This window comes from Podarcis bocagei (assembly GCF_964188305.1).
Source record: "Podarcis bocagei genome assembly, chromosome: 7".
In the NCBI taxonomy this organism is placed as follows: domain Eukaryota; kingdom Metazoa; phylum Chordata; class Lepidosauria; order Squamata; family Lacertidae; genus Podarcis; species Podarcis bocagei.
This window is the reverse complement of record NC_138132.1, coordinates 21,746,034-21,759,594: the sequence shown is the minus strand read 5'-3', so window position 1 is coordinate 21,759,594 and position 13,561 is coordinate 21,746,034. Positions and strand designations below refer to the sequence as shown.

Sequence of the window (13,561 nt, the reverse complement as noted above, 5' to 3'; positions counted from 1 at the left end):
TGGAGTCAAAGAACATCTGGAGCACAACAGGTTACGCAAGCCCTGTCTGACAATCTGCTATCAACAGTTCAAAAGGCGGTCTTGGAATCGGGCAGAATGGCAAGCTGTGTGCAAGTGTTCACCTATGTGCATTTGCATGCATGTGAGGGAGAGAGAAGATAAAGTGAAAGGGAGGGGGGAGATTAAACAGACTGAGATGCCAGGGTGAGAGCTGGACGCAGGAGAATGGCATTTCTAGGAACTCACACCAACAACATTTTTACCAGCCTGCTGTCACTGGAAGTAGGCTGTCCTTCCCTGGCAGCATTTACTAAGCAGAGACTGGATAGACATCTGTCAGTGCACTAGGTTGCAGGCTAGATTAGATGACCATCACAAAAACAGGGGCAGTAATGTCCGCAAAATGGGGACCAGCCCTAGTAAATAGGGCCGAATGGAACATATGTAATTGCCAGCACTCAGGGTGCGAGTCCCTTGGGAGATAGTGACTTATCGGAACTGTTCCTTGCAAAGTGCCGTGAGCATGTATTGTGAACAATCAAAGTAATCAGAAATAGTGTAAATGGTTATATATGAAGACAGGGGAGATACAGGTATAACTCCTCACCCAGCCAAGGAGCTGGTGACCTTGGGCCAGTCGCTACATCTCGGTCGCACCTACTTCACAGGGTTGTCGTGAGGTTAAAAGTACAGTGGTACCTCGGGTTACAGACGCTTCAGGTTACAGACTCTGCTAACCCAGAAATAGTACCTCGGGTTAAGAACTTTGCTTCAGGATGAGAACAGAAATCGTGCGGCTGGGGCAGGAGGCCCCATTAGCTAAAGTGGTACCTCAGGTTAAGAACAGTTTCAGGTTAAGAACGGACCTCCAGAACGAATTAAATTTACAAATTAAAGAATTAAGAGGTACAACTGTAGTGAATCTCCACAGCTGCCAACTTGAGCTCTGTGGAGGAAAGGAGGGATATAAATGTGATGAAAAAGCAAATGATCAAAGTACTCACATAGCTGGGGGTCAGAGGATGTGGCTGCTGTGGACTCCCTGCAAGAAGAGGGATCGGGAAGCAGTGACATAATAACATAAGAAAAGCCTGCTGGATCAGGCCAGTGGCTCACCCAGTCCAGCATCCTGTTCTCACAGTGGCCAACCCATTGCAGGAAACCTGCAAGCAGGACCTGAGCGAAGGTCCTCCAAATGTTGTTGGATTTCAGCTCCAATCAGCCCCAGGCAGCCAGTGCAGCCAACAGGCAGAGAACACAACATCCAATTGGTCCCAGCTTTCCCATCCCCATTTTTTTGAAATTCAGCATTGATACGTTTCAGTACCCTTTTAAGGGGGGGAATAGCTAAGAGGCAATCAGTCATCACAACAGAGAGGGGGAAAAACATGCACACACACAAATCCTGCACAAATGTTTGTGTTTTTGGAAACCATGCTGACTGCAAGGCAGAGATATTTGAAACTTAATTAGATATTCATTGGACTTTATTAAACTCCCAAACAAGGACATGAATGCCTTTGTTCTGTTGAATGCCTGCAGTAGATCATAATCAAGCTCCATTTTCTTCCGCCCAGATCTGAAACATCCTTGAGTGAATAGAAAGCGGGGAGAGAGAATAACTTTGCAAGCAAGCCCGCTGGCCCCTAGCATGAGCACCAGCAAGTTCTTGTATATAAATAACCAGGTTCAGGAAAAGGCACTTTCCGCTTGGCTGTCAGAAGAACACAGTGTGAATCAACAGCTTTTTGAGCTGAAAATGGGCTGCCTTATCCTTTCGGTTTGAAAGCCTTGCATCTGGTGCACTTTGACAATGACTGGACTTCATTCATACCCACCTGGCTTCACCCATTTCAGATGCCAGTCTGTCCTTTACACACACACACACACACACACACACACACACACACACACACACTGCTGAAGGGGACGCCTTGTTTCTTGCAGGGAAGCAGTGCTCAAATTATGGAAGGAAAGGTAGAGGAGCCCTTACTGAATTTCACAACTTCTGACTCCCCCAATTTCTTAAGAGCATTTCTAATACCCTAGTCAGGACAAATGGCTCCCTGAACAGCTTACACCGATCAGTTAAAGCAGAGGTGGGAAACATCTGACCCGTGGGTCAAATTTGTCCCACCAGCCCTCTGCATTTGTCACACCAGGCTGTTCCCCCCCAAAACCACGCCCTCCAGCCCCATACCTGATGTCATATATGAGATGTCAGGTAGAAATGCTAGTGCAGCTGGTCTCTGAAAAAAGCAGTGTTGAATTCCCCACCTATCAACTGATGGATGGGGAGTTTAATCCTGATTTTTTCACTATCTCTTTCGCCCCGCCTTGCAGGCCAACTTTGACAGATGGGGAAGGCCATCCACCTCTCAATCACCTGATGGCATGTGATTTGCAGGTGGGTTAAGGTTGGTCTCTGGGGACGCTGGTGGCGCTGTGGTCTAAACCACAGAGCCTAGGACTTGCCGATCAGAAGGTCGGGGTTCGAATCCCCACGACAGGGTGAGCTCCCATTGCTCAGTCCCAGCTCCTGCCCAACTAGCAGTTTGAAAGCACGTCAAAGTACAAGTAGATAAATAGGTACCACTCTGGTGGGAAGGTAAACGGCATTTCCGTGAGTTGCTCTGGTTTTGCCAGAAGCAGCTTAGTCATGCTGGCCACATGACCCGGAAGCTGTCTGCGGACAAACGCCGGCTCCCTTGGCCTATAGAGCGAGATGAGCGTGCAACCCCAGAGTTGTCCACAACTGGACCTAATGGTCAAGGGTACCTTTACCTTTACCTAAGTTTGGTCTCAGGGTGGAGAGGAGATGAAGCTCTGATTGCAGAAGTCTTTCCCAGCCTCTGCTCAGGGGCTGACAATCTAAAAAGACAGGACACAAAAGGAAAAAGGATTGGAGATGGAAGCCAGGGGAGGCAAACTTGGACAGCAATTCTTAAACAGTAGTTCTAATAATGACCAATTGTTATAGAAATTGTTCAAAGATAGGTAGATTTTAGTCACACCATGCCTCCCTCTCTCAAAAGCCTTCTGACAGCACAGGGGCCATCACAAAAGCAGACCCCCTTCCCACTTTAATTCAAGTACTGAAGGGAAGCAATGATTCTTAGTTCAACCCAGAGATGCTTGAGGAATTTTACCTCTGCAAATTGTGGTGCTGACTGATCTGATCTGCACCTTCTTGATGAGTCTACCTAAGGGAATTTTCTAATCCACCACCTTTCATGCTTCCCAAATGTTGCGATCCAGTTCTTGCTTCAAAAAGGTATCAACGTTTGTTTAGACATTTGAGAATCCAAGCTTCACTCAGAGTGGTACAGTTGGAATTAACGGACCAAACTTAGTCATGTTCATTTATTTCAATGGGTCTGATGCTGTGAGGAGGACTAGCATTGGACACAATCCTTGGAAAATACAACTATGGTGCAATCCTAAGTGTGATCATCCACCACTTTCAATGTTCTGCTACCTTGCACTTTCCAGAATGGGAGATGGGGTGAACTTATCTCCCTACTCCTCTGTTTGTAATTTTCTTCCATTATTTCCATTCCCATTCTGGACTGGTTTTATAAGCTACCCTTGTAGGTAAGGCCATGAAATTCCCTATGCTACTCCATCCTCTCCCAAGGGAAAAAAAGTATTGGCTTGTCTGATGCATGTACGCTTATCTTAGTCATTTGCAGCCTAAAAGATGGAAAATAGCTTTCTTTGAGTAGCTGGTTATAAACCCCAACACTGTGTCTGCAATTCTGTGATCACTTATGTGGGAGAAAGCTCCACTGAACTCAACAGGACTTACATCTGAGTAGAGGCACAGGGGACTGAGATGTGCAAATCAGACGCAATCTTCCCCAGAGGTTAAATTCTCACACATGTCGTGCTCTCAGCAGTTCTTCAAACATTTGTTTTGGCACTAGCACTTGTCAAAGTTCATAGTCACAGATGTGTGGATCACAACAGTTGAATATAAACCAGGTATGAGGAACAAGTGGTGCCATTTATTCAGCAATAGCAAAAATAGCTTACAAATGCCAGGATGTTATCATTAGCACAGCTTCTCAATGGTCACTGATTTTTTATTTTTTTTTACATTTAAGCTTCAATGCAATTATCACAATCTGCATATTCTGCGTTTGGTTTCTTTCTGACCTTACTGCCACCCCTACGGCCAGCTGATAATAACATTCCATGCATCTGATGAAGTGGACTCTGGTGCCCAGAAACTCATATTAAGAGCCCCTCCAGCCTGGTTTTGTTTTTACAGATGCATTCTGCAACATTTATCTCTATTTTATTTCATAGAATTTATATACTGCTTGATCATAAAAACCCCCTCAGTTGTTTACAAAAAGAAGCAACCTAAAAGCAATTTACAAAAATATGTCATTGACTCAAAGATAGTGAATTAGTGGTAGATTTATACTATACAGTACTGGACTATCTATACATCATTCTGCTTTATTAGTTGTTCTGCAATGCTTCCCTGAGTGGCTGGGGAACATAGCTGTCAACTTTCAGATTTGAAAATAAGGGATCAGCAGCCTCGAAAATAAGGGACCAGCAGCCTCACCTGTCCTGGGGGCAGTCTACAGGATATCTAACAATCCGGGATAGCAGTGCTGGAAGCAGCGGGAAATGGTGCTGGAATAAGGAAATTTCCCGCAAAAAAGGGAAGGTTAACAGCTATGCTGGGGAAACCCAGCCAGATGGGCCGAGTATAAATAAATTTAATAATAATAATAATAATAATAATAATAATAATAATAATAATAATAATATCAATGTTATGGTGTCACTGTAGTCTAGAGGGGCACTCCTGAGCTATAATGCAACAAGTGGAACAACAAACAAACAAACTCCAGAACATTTGCAGTATGAAAAGTTACAGGGTTTCATCAGGAAGCAACAGGACAAGCACTGTTTGAAAACAAAGCAGTATTCCTGCCCCCCCCCCCCAAATGTTGCAGCCACAAGCAGCTTTGAAAGCATGTATTACCACCCCGACGCCATCAAGAGCACAAATTTGTATGAATGAAATAAAGAAACATCTGGAGGGGGCCTAAATGTGTCTTTAAGGTATCACATGATTCTTTGCTCTTGCAGCAACAGAGTAACACAGCTACTCCTCTGGAAATAGTTTTTTAAATTTATTATATTTATGTCCCACTTTTCCTCAATGGTTGTCGTGTGTGCCTGCCCCCCACCATTTACCCTGTATTTTAGTCTTGCAGCAGCCCTGTGAGGTAAGTTAGGCTGAGAGATAGTGACTAGCCCAAGGCCATCCTGTGAGCTTCAAAACTGAGTGGGAATTTGAACACGGGTCTCCCAGGTCCTGGTCATTGTAACGACTAGGCTCTCAGAAAAGAGCGATGGGGGAGAGGGGAAGGAAGGAAGGAAGGAAGGAAGGAAGGAAGGAAGGAAGGAAGGAAGGAAGAAAGAAAGAAAGAAAGAAAGAAAGAAAGAAAGAAAGAAAGAAAGAAAGAAAGAAAGAAAGAAGTGGGTGAGTGCCACTTCTCAATATTATTAAGGTATGCTTAGTTTCTGGGCTTAATACAAAGTACTGGTTTTGAGCTATAAATCTTCTGCAGCTCAGGACCCCCTGTATTTTGAGGACTGCCTATTCCACATGAACTAATCTGGACACTACATTTGTCATCTGAGGCCCTTCTTCATGTGCCCTCTCTGTGGGAAGAATGGAAGGTGGCGCCACAAGAACGGACCTTTTTAATGACTGCCACTTCTGGAATGCTCTCCACACGGAAGCATGCCTGGCACTATTGTTGTTTGTCTTTAGGTGCCAGAGAAAAATGTACTTATTTACCTACGCTTTGGGTTTTTAATTGGGAGGGTAGTTAAGATAGGTCAGTGGTCTTAGTTCTGCTCATCTTTCAAGTGGGGCAGATAGGACTTGTTCCTTTTAAGTATATTTTCAGATGAGTATTTTAGCTTTCGTTTACTGTTGTTTTTATATCTGATTTTAATGTCTTTGCTAATTCTATTTTTAATGTGTCACTTTGAGACACCTGAATGCCAAAATAATGCCAACAAATAAATAGAAATATGCTGCTTCTCTAACATTGCTGGTGTTACATACTAATTTTAGTGCAGCAACGTTTAAAGCAAGCAATCAGAGATCTTTTTTTTAAGACTTCAAAGGTATCCCTAATTTGGTGGCAATTTTTTTTAGAAAAAATGCCTATCATTTTTAATACTCATAAAAAATGCAGGTGACAGGCACCCTCTTGCCACACACTGGAGATGTAAACTGCTACAGCACACATGTGTAGCACTTAAAAGACAAATGAAGTATTGCAGAATTTTTTTAATTAGCAAATTTAATTAGCTGAGGGTGGCAGCATATCCCCTCACACAGATGTTACTAGACTATAGGATTTCTTGATCCGATTCACAGGATGAATTGACTAAGATGTCTTTATTCAGGAGGCAGCCCTGACCTCGTTACCTTTCTAACCCACCCTGAGAGCCCAGATAAATAAGATGTGGTTAAAATACTAGTGCACAACTTAAGCTGATGTTCATCCTCATTTTTCCAAAGCCAGCCCACTCAGAGAGCTCAACAGCAATTGCAGACTTTAGTAAGCATCTAGCTAGGAGAAGCAAGTTCTACAGGTGAGACAGCTATCAAGAGGCCACATCTCTCTAGGGTTGTCACATTGTTTTAGGTACAGAGACCATGTATTTTTAACAGCTAAAGGGTAGGCTGAAATCAACAGGTGAAGCTTTTTCCAGTCCCTGCTGGGAAAAGCTTCATATAGCAAGTTATAACTGTGTAACTGTTAAAGGTTACAGTCTATTTATATATTTAAAAGTGTCTATTTATATATTTAAAAAGTGTCTTCCCTATATGGAGTCTGCACACAGACAAGATGGATCCTAAGCAGGAGGTATTTCAGGCTGAGACTAAACACCACAATGGGGCATAAAGGAGGCAGTGGTCTCTGGCATCTGAGTTATTAAAAGCTTTGTAGGATAACAACAAGCCCTGCTTGCTTTAAAGGTCTCTCTTGTGGTGGGGAGCAGCGGCGTAGCGTGGGTTGTCAGTACCCGGGGCAAGGCAAGTAATTTGCGCCCCCTAACCCGTGGATTTGCACCCCCTAACCCTAACCCCCAGATGTTGCGCCCGGTGCGGCCGGCCCCCCTGCACCTCCCATGCTACGCCACTGGTGGGGAGGGTAGTGGCTTTCAAGAGCAAATGTGTCACTGACACATGCCCTGAGAACCAGCTCCTACTATTCTGAAACTTAGCCAGCAAAAGCAAATAAACAAAGGAAGGAAGCTTGCCATTTCATCATAACACTTAACAGTTCTGAGCTCCGCTTATCAAGTCGTATGTGCCCCACTGAAAAGCTTTCACGGGATGCTGCTGCCCTCTGCTGCCTGTTTTCTTCCAAAATGCAATTCTCTGGCAGCAATTCCAGATCATGGGTCACCAGCATGCTCCTACAGGGAGGAGTCTTCCCTGGCACTCGCAGAATGTGCCCATCCCCCTGCTGAAATTAGGCTTGTAAGAAGCATTCCTCTGTAGCCAATAAAACAGGTTGTGGTATGTGTGCAGCCATCACTGCAGTTTCTCTGGCTTGCAAATGTGTCCACGGGCACTGAAAGAGCAGAGACCCCTTTTCCAGAGGGTTTGTGCCAACTAGACTTCCTGCATATGATCTGAGAACAGCTCTCCCAAAACTTTCTTTCTAGGTATCCATATTTTACTTATCATAAAAGCCAAGTCAGCCAAAGAATATTTCAAAGGTTTTTCCGTACACCCCACCCCAACTTTTAGTGTATTGACTATATTGTGTCCAAAGGTTAATACTTATCCTGTGTGACCTGTTTCGATTGTTGTCCTCTCTGTTATCAAGGCTAACAATTATTTTCCTTCTGGGATCTGACAAAGAGTTGAAGGGAATTGCCCTAAAGCCATTGTGCTTTGTTAACATGGTGATCCTCAGCAAATGCACCCATGGACCCAAACAAACACAACTGGAACCTCCCACCTTCCCAAGTTTATTTGTTAAAAAATTAAATTTAAATCAGCTGCAGCATGCACAGGAGTGTCACCAGGTGCTCAAAACACTCAGGCCTGCCACAAATTTGCACAAATATACAGAGTGCCTGTGGGGTCAATAAAATAAGCTGTGCACACAGCATATGTTTTAAGCATAGCTGTCAACCTTTCCCTTTTTTAAAGGGAAATTCCCTTATTCCGAATAGGATTCCTCGCAAGAAAAGGGAAAAGTTGACAGCTATGGTTTTAAGTACTGTACATGACAAAGAATCCTTGCAACTGTAGTTGCTAAGTGAGGTATAAACTACAGTTGCTAGAATTCTTTGGAGGAAGTCATGTGCTTTAAATGTATGCTGTGTATAGAGCTGGGGTAGGAGTCTGGGGTCTCAGCACAGCATTTTGCAGTGTGCTCAGTGTTTCAAAAGGGAAAGAAGGGGGCAGGATAGCTAAGCCCATAGGACCTGGGTGACCACCTAAAAATACCCCTATCCAGGCAGCCTTATTGATGCATAGCAAACTGCTCAAAACAGAGTTTCTTCTGCAAAATTTGTTCTAGGTAACCTGGGAGTCTGCCTTGTTAAACTTAACAGGGACTGAAGTCTGAGTAGAAACGTATAGGTGCATCTGTCTCACTCATTATTAGGTATATAGCAAGCTGCCTTATACTGAGCCAGACCATTGGTTCATCTAGATAAATATTGTATATAATGAACTGGCTTCAGTTCAGTTATATTGTATATAATGAACTAGCATTTCAGACTGGGGTCTCTCCTAGCCCTAAATGGATATGCTGAGGATTGAACCTGAGAATTTTAAAATGCAAAGCAGGCGCTCCCCTACCCCAAGGAAATTTCAGGATAAATTTTAAAATGTTCTAAAATGTCTACTGAGGCATTTGATGGCTAAAAGATACCTTAACATTAGTAACAGTGGGGCACGTGATCACTTTCAAATGTTTGTAATGTTCTTTAAATTGCATTATTTTAACATTTTGATGTTTGCCACCCTGGACTCCTTTGGAAGGAAGGGTAGAATAGAAATTTTAATAATAATAATAATAATAATAATAATAATAATAATAATAATAATAGGGTTGCACTTTTAGTCCTGGTTAAAAGGGATGTTACTATGGAAAGACCTATTGGCGAAGATTATCTGCAATCTGACAAGTGTGGCCCATTAATTAGAACAGCTAACAATAGCAGATAATGCTATTTTGAATTAACATATGCAGAACGTATGTGAGTTATGTTTCTGAGTGTCAAACTAGATGTTCCATGATGAGAGGAAAGAAATCTAATACTTTCTCCCATGCCGTGACCCAGATCCAAAGCACACACACATATATCAAAGCTGCTGTTATCTGTGGAGAGAAAATATATATACAGGCACCTGTACTGTGCCTGTCCTCTTGGCTGGGAAGGATATGAATTCAATCAATCCCCTCTCCCCACTATGCTGTGGCCCTGATCTAAACTGAGCTCATTGTATCTACTTTTAGAAGATGAAATTTGCCTCAGGAGATCCAGTCACAGCACAGCATCCCTCACTGTGAACTCACAAGGACTACAGAGGCATCCAGAGACAAGGCTCCTTCTTCCAAGTCAGACAACAATGCAGAAAATTATCAAGGCTGGAAAATTTGCACAATAAAGCAGGCTAGTCTCACAGGGGGCTTTCTGATTGTCACCTCATCAAATCCCTCAGTATGCAAAGCAGAAGGCAACAAAAAGATCCTTTTTTTGTCAAGTCATTAGGCTTCAGGAAAAGGAAAGGAAGTTGAATTTCATCAATAATATACAATGCTGAAATGAAGCCCTTTCAGAAGACTAGATGTGTCCTTCAATCAAACAGCTTCAATGTCATTTTCATATCTTGCTGTGATTTCGAGTGATGTGTGCAAACCCATGCTGCCTGGCCCTCAAAAACATTCAGGCTTTTAAAGCTGGACCCAGTTTATTAATTTAAGCTGTTTATATAATGCTTAGTCCCCAGTGTTTATAAGCGGTACACATAAAAATTACAAAAAAGCATAGAGTGGATAAAATTAATTAAAAGGAATCATACAAACAGTTCAAAATAAGGCTTGCACAGTTAGGATGCAATCCTACCCAACTGTTATGTACTGAGTTGAATATGATCCAAATTGCTGCTGTCTGATTGGTCATAGAACAATAGGATTCAGAATGCAGCAGTGTGATTGGTCCTAGAACAATAGGATTCAGAATGCAGCAGTCTGATTGGTCCTAGAACAATAGGATCCAGAATGCAGTAGTATGATTGGTCCACAGGAGCCACCCAATCCAGCTCCAGGTGGAAGTGAATCCGCAACCTGATTGGCCTACAGGAGAATCCCAGAATTAGCCAATCATGTGGCGCCCACTGTGTAAATAATATATATAAAGCAGACATTTTGGGGGAACTTCCATTCCTCACTACTATGAGCTGAATAAAGAGCATGAAATGTTCTCGACTCTGAGTATATTTCAACAACTCACCCCGCACGCTGGAGAGTGACACAGACATGGCTGCATCTTCGCGGGGGGGGGGGGTAGCAGAATGACTAAGCCCAATTTGGACCAAATTGGTGTACAAATGGGTGCTGATGCCACCACATGACAGCACTGAGACCAGCTCAGAATCAAGCAGATCCTCTTGGCTAATTAAGCTGAGATGTGATTGTTTGAAAACAACTTCATTGTGTGTTTATAAATCGGGTCTGCCAGTGCTTGAGAATCCCAGGCTGATGAAAGAAAAGTACTCTATTGAATTATTACTTTACTATGTATTAAATTTCTATACCGCCCTTCATCCAAGGATCACAGAGCAGTTATAACATAAAAAACACAAAAATACATAACATAGTAACAAACATAAAGGTAAAGGGACCCCTGACCATGAGGTCCAGTCGTGACCGACTGGGGTTGCGGCGCTCATCTCGCTCTGTTGGCCGAGGGAGCCAGCATACAGCTTCCAGGTCATGTGGCCAGCATGACTAAGCTGCTTCTGGCAAACCAGAGCAGCACACGGAAACGCCATTTACCTTCCCGCCAGAGCGGTACCTATTTATCTACTTGACTTTGACGTGCTTTCAAACTGTTAGGTTGGCAGGAGCAGGAACCAAGCGGGGATTCGAACCGCCGACCTTCTGATCGGCAAGCCCTAGGCTCAATGGTTTAACACACAGCGCCACCCGCGTCCCAGTAACAAACATACACCCATTTAAAAGGCCAGATTGCTTAATTGGCCAAAGGCCTGGGAGAAAAAGAGTATTTTTGCTTGATGCCGAAAGATATGTAACAAAGGTGCTAGGGAAAGGATTCCACAAAGGGGCAGCCACTGCAGAAAAGGATGTTCTCATGTTGCCACCCTCTGGACCTCTCATGGAGGAGGCACAGATGAGGCTTGCAGGGTCCGGGTTGGTTCATATGCTGAGAGGCGGTCCTTGACGTATTACGGTCCTGAGCTGTTTAAGGCTTTATAGGTCAAAACCAGCACTTTAAATTGGGCCCTGAAACTAACCGGCAGCCAGTGCTGTCGGGCCACTGAAGTTACTGTGGCAATCCAGATGCTGCTGGAGTACAATTCTTTTTCCCTGACGGTTGCCCATGCTGGCTGTGGCTGATGGGATTTGGAATCCAACAGGTTTCCCATCTCTATACCCTCATTTTTTTATTATTATATCACGTATCATAGAGCTGATCCCTAAGAAGAGATTCTAGGGCTAAGTGCTGCTATAAATTAAGCCTTGCAATACAACAGATACAACCAGTTAACAGTGAATTTGGGGGCATCTTAAAGACTCAACAGATTTATTGTGGCATAAGCTTTCATGGACCAGAGTCCACCACATCAGATGCATTCAGTTGGCAGATATATAAATACATAAATTATGAACAGGTGGAGCCAAATGGAAACGACGACTTCTGTGCCTTCCAATTTGCATGAGTAATGACTGCACCTCTCACATTTTATTACCTTTTTGGCTCTGTTTTACAACTCCCCATGCAAGCATATACTGTATCTGCCACTTCATGCATATGATTTGACACTAGCTCACAAAAACTTCTGATGCCACAGTCAAACTATTAAAGGTACTATGGACTATTGTTTCTGCAGCAACAACTAATAGTGCAATATTACACCCAAGGCAGCAATCCAATGCGCACCATCCTGAATATAGTGGGATTTCCAGTTAATTAAACTTATAATGAAATGTGCTGGATAGGCTGCTATTCTGCCCAAGCCTACTTCCGAGGAAGCCTTGCTGAACTCACTGCTAACGCATGTCAGTACTTAGAATAAACAATCTTGTTTCTCAGTAAATTTGCAGAGGATTCTTGAGCTGATGCAATCCTATGTACATTCACCTGGGAGCAAATTCCTCTGAGCACAGTGGAACTTGCCTCTCAAGGAGCATGCACAGAATTTCGTGCCAGAGATGCAATCCGGTGCACGTTGATCTGGAAGCAGGGCTCACTGCATACACCAACAGTTACCCCCAGGAAAATATGTTGTTGTTTGTTGTTGTTTAGTTGTTTAGTCATGTCCGACTCTTCATGACCCCATGGACCAGAGCATGCCAGGCCCTCCTGTCTTCCACTGCCTCCCGCAGTTTGGTCAAACTCATGCTGGTAGCTTCGAGAACACTGTCCAACCATCTTGTCCTCTGTCGTCCCCTTCTCCTTGTGCCCTCAATCTTTCCCAACATCAGGGTCTTTTCCAGGGAGTCTTCTCTTCTCATGAGGTGGCCAAAGTCTTGGAGCCTCAGCTTCAGGATCTGTCCTTCCAGTGAGCACTCAGGGCTGATTTCCTTAAGAATGGAGAGGTTTGATCTTCTTGCAGTCCATGGGACTCTCAAGAGTCTCCTCCAGCACCATAATTCAAAAGCATCAATTCTTCGGTGATCAGCCTTCTTTATGGCCCAGCTCTCACTTCCATACATCACTAAAGGGAAAACCATGGCTCTAACTATACAGACCTTTGTCAGCAAGGTGATGTCTCTGCTTTTTAAGATGCTGTCTAGGTTTTGTCATCGCCTTTCTCCCAAGAAGCAGGCATCTTTTATATCATACGGATAATCGTGCTTTTGACCTGGAGAGGAGCCTTATCACAAAATCCCTGGCAAGGCGCAGCTGAAGCCAAGGGCCGCCCGCATAATCTGTGGGGGCACCAGAAAAATAATGCACGAGCGGGGCGCAAAAGGGGCAATGTGTATTTCTGCATATTAACGGGTGCGGAACCAGCTCCATGGGGCCCCCTATATCCGCCCTTGGACGTACAGTACATTCACTACAAAGGCGTCGTCCGCGTTTGCGGCCTGCCCCAAAGCAGCGACATCTCCGAGCCGCATCCCGTTGCCATGACGCCCAGCCTCCATTTTTTTTCAGGCCGCGCGCGTCTTGCTGGGCGGGGCGAGGAGGGGAACGCGACGCACGCGCAGAACCCGCCTAGGAAAGGGGAAGCCGAGGGCAGGTCGCGTCGCAGGCTGTCACTTGCGGGGCGGGTGCGCGCACTTCTTTCCCGCGC

At 44.2% G+C, this 13,561-nt stretch overlaps 1 long non-coding RNA gene across 2 annotated transcripts; it reads right to left on the bottom strand.

Annotated features, from left to right (window-relative positions):
• Positions 1–911: 911 nt before the first annotated feature.
• Positions 912–13,462, bottom strand: LOC308591356. Of its 2 annotated transcripts, none has more exons than XR_014010133.1 (3): positions 12,403–13,462; positions 2,791–2,871; positions 912–946 (listed from the first exon to the last, which is right to left on the bottom strand). It is a non-coding gene; the product is annotated as an uncharacterized lncRNA (long non-coding RNA). The 2 variants fall into 2 exon arrangements; XR_014010134.1 differs by lacking the exon at positions 912–946 and adding an exon at positions 1,394–1,589.
• Positions 13,463–13,561: the final 99 nt, after the last annotated feature.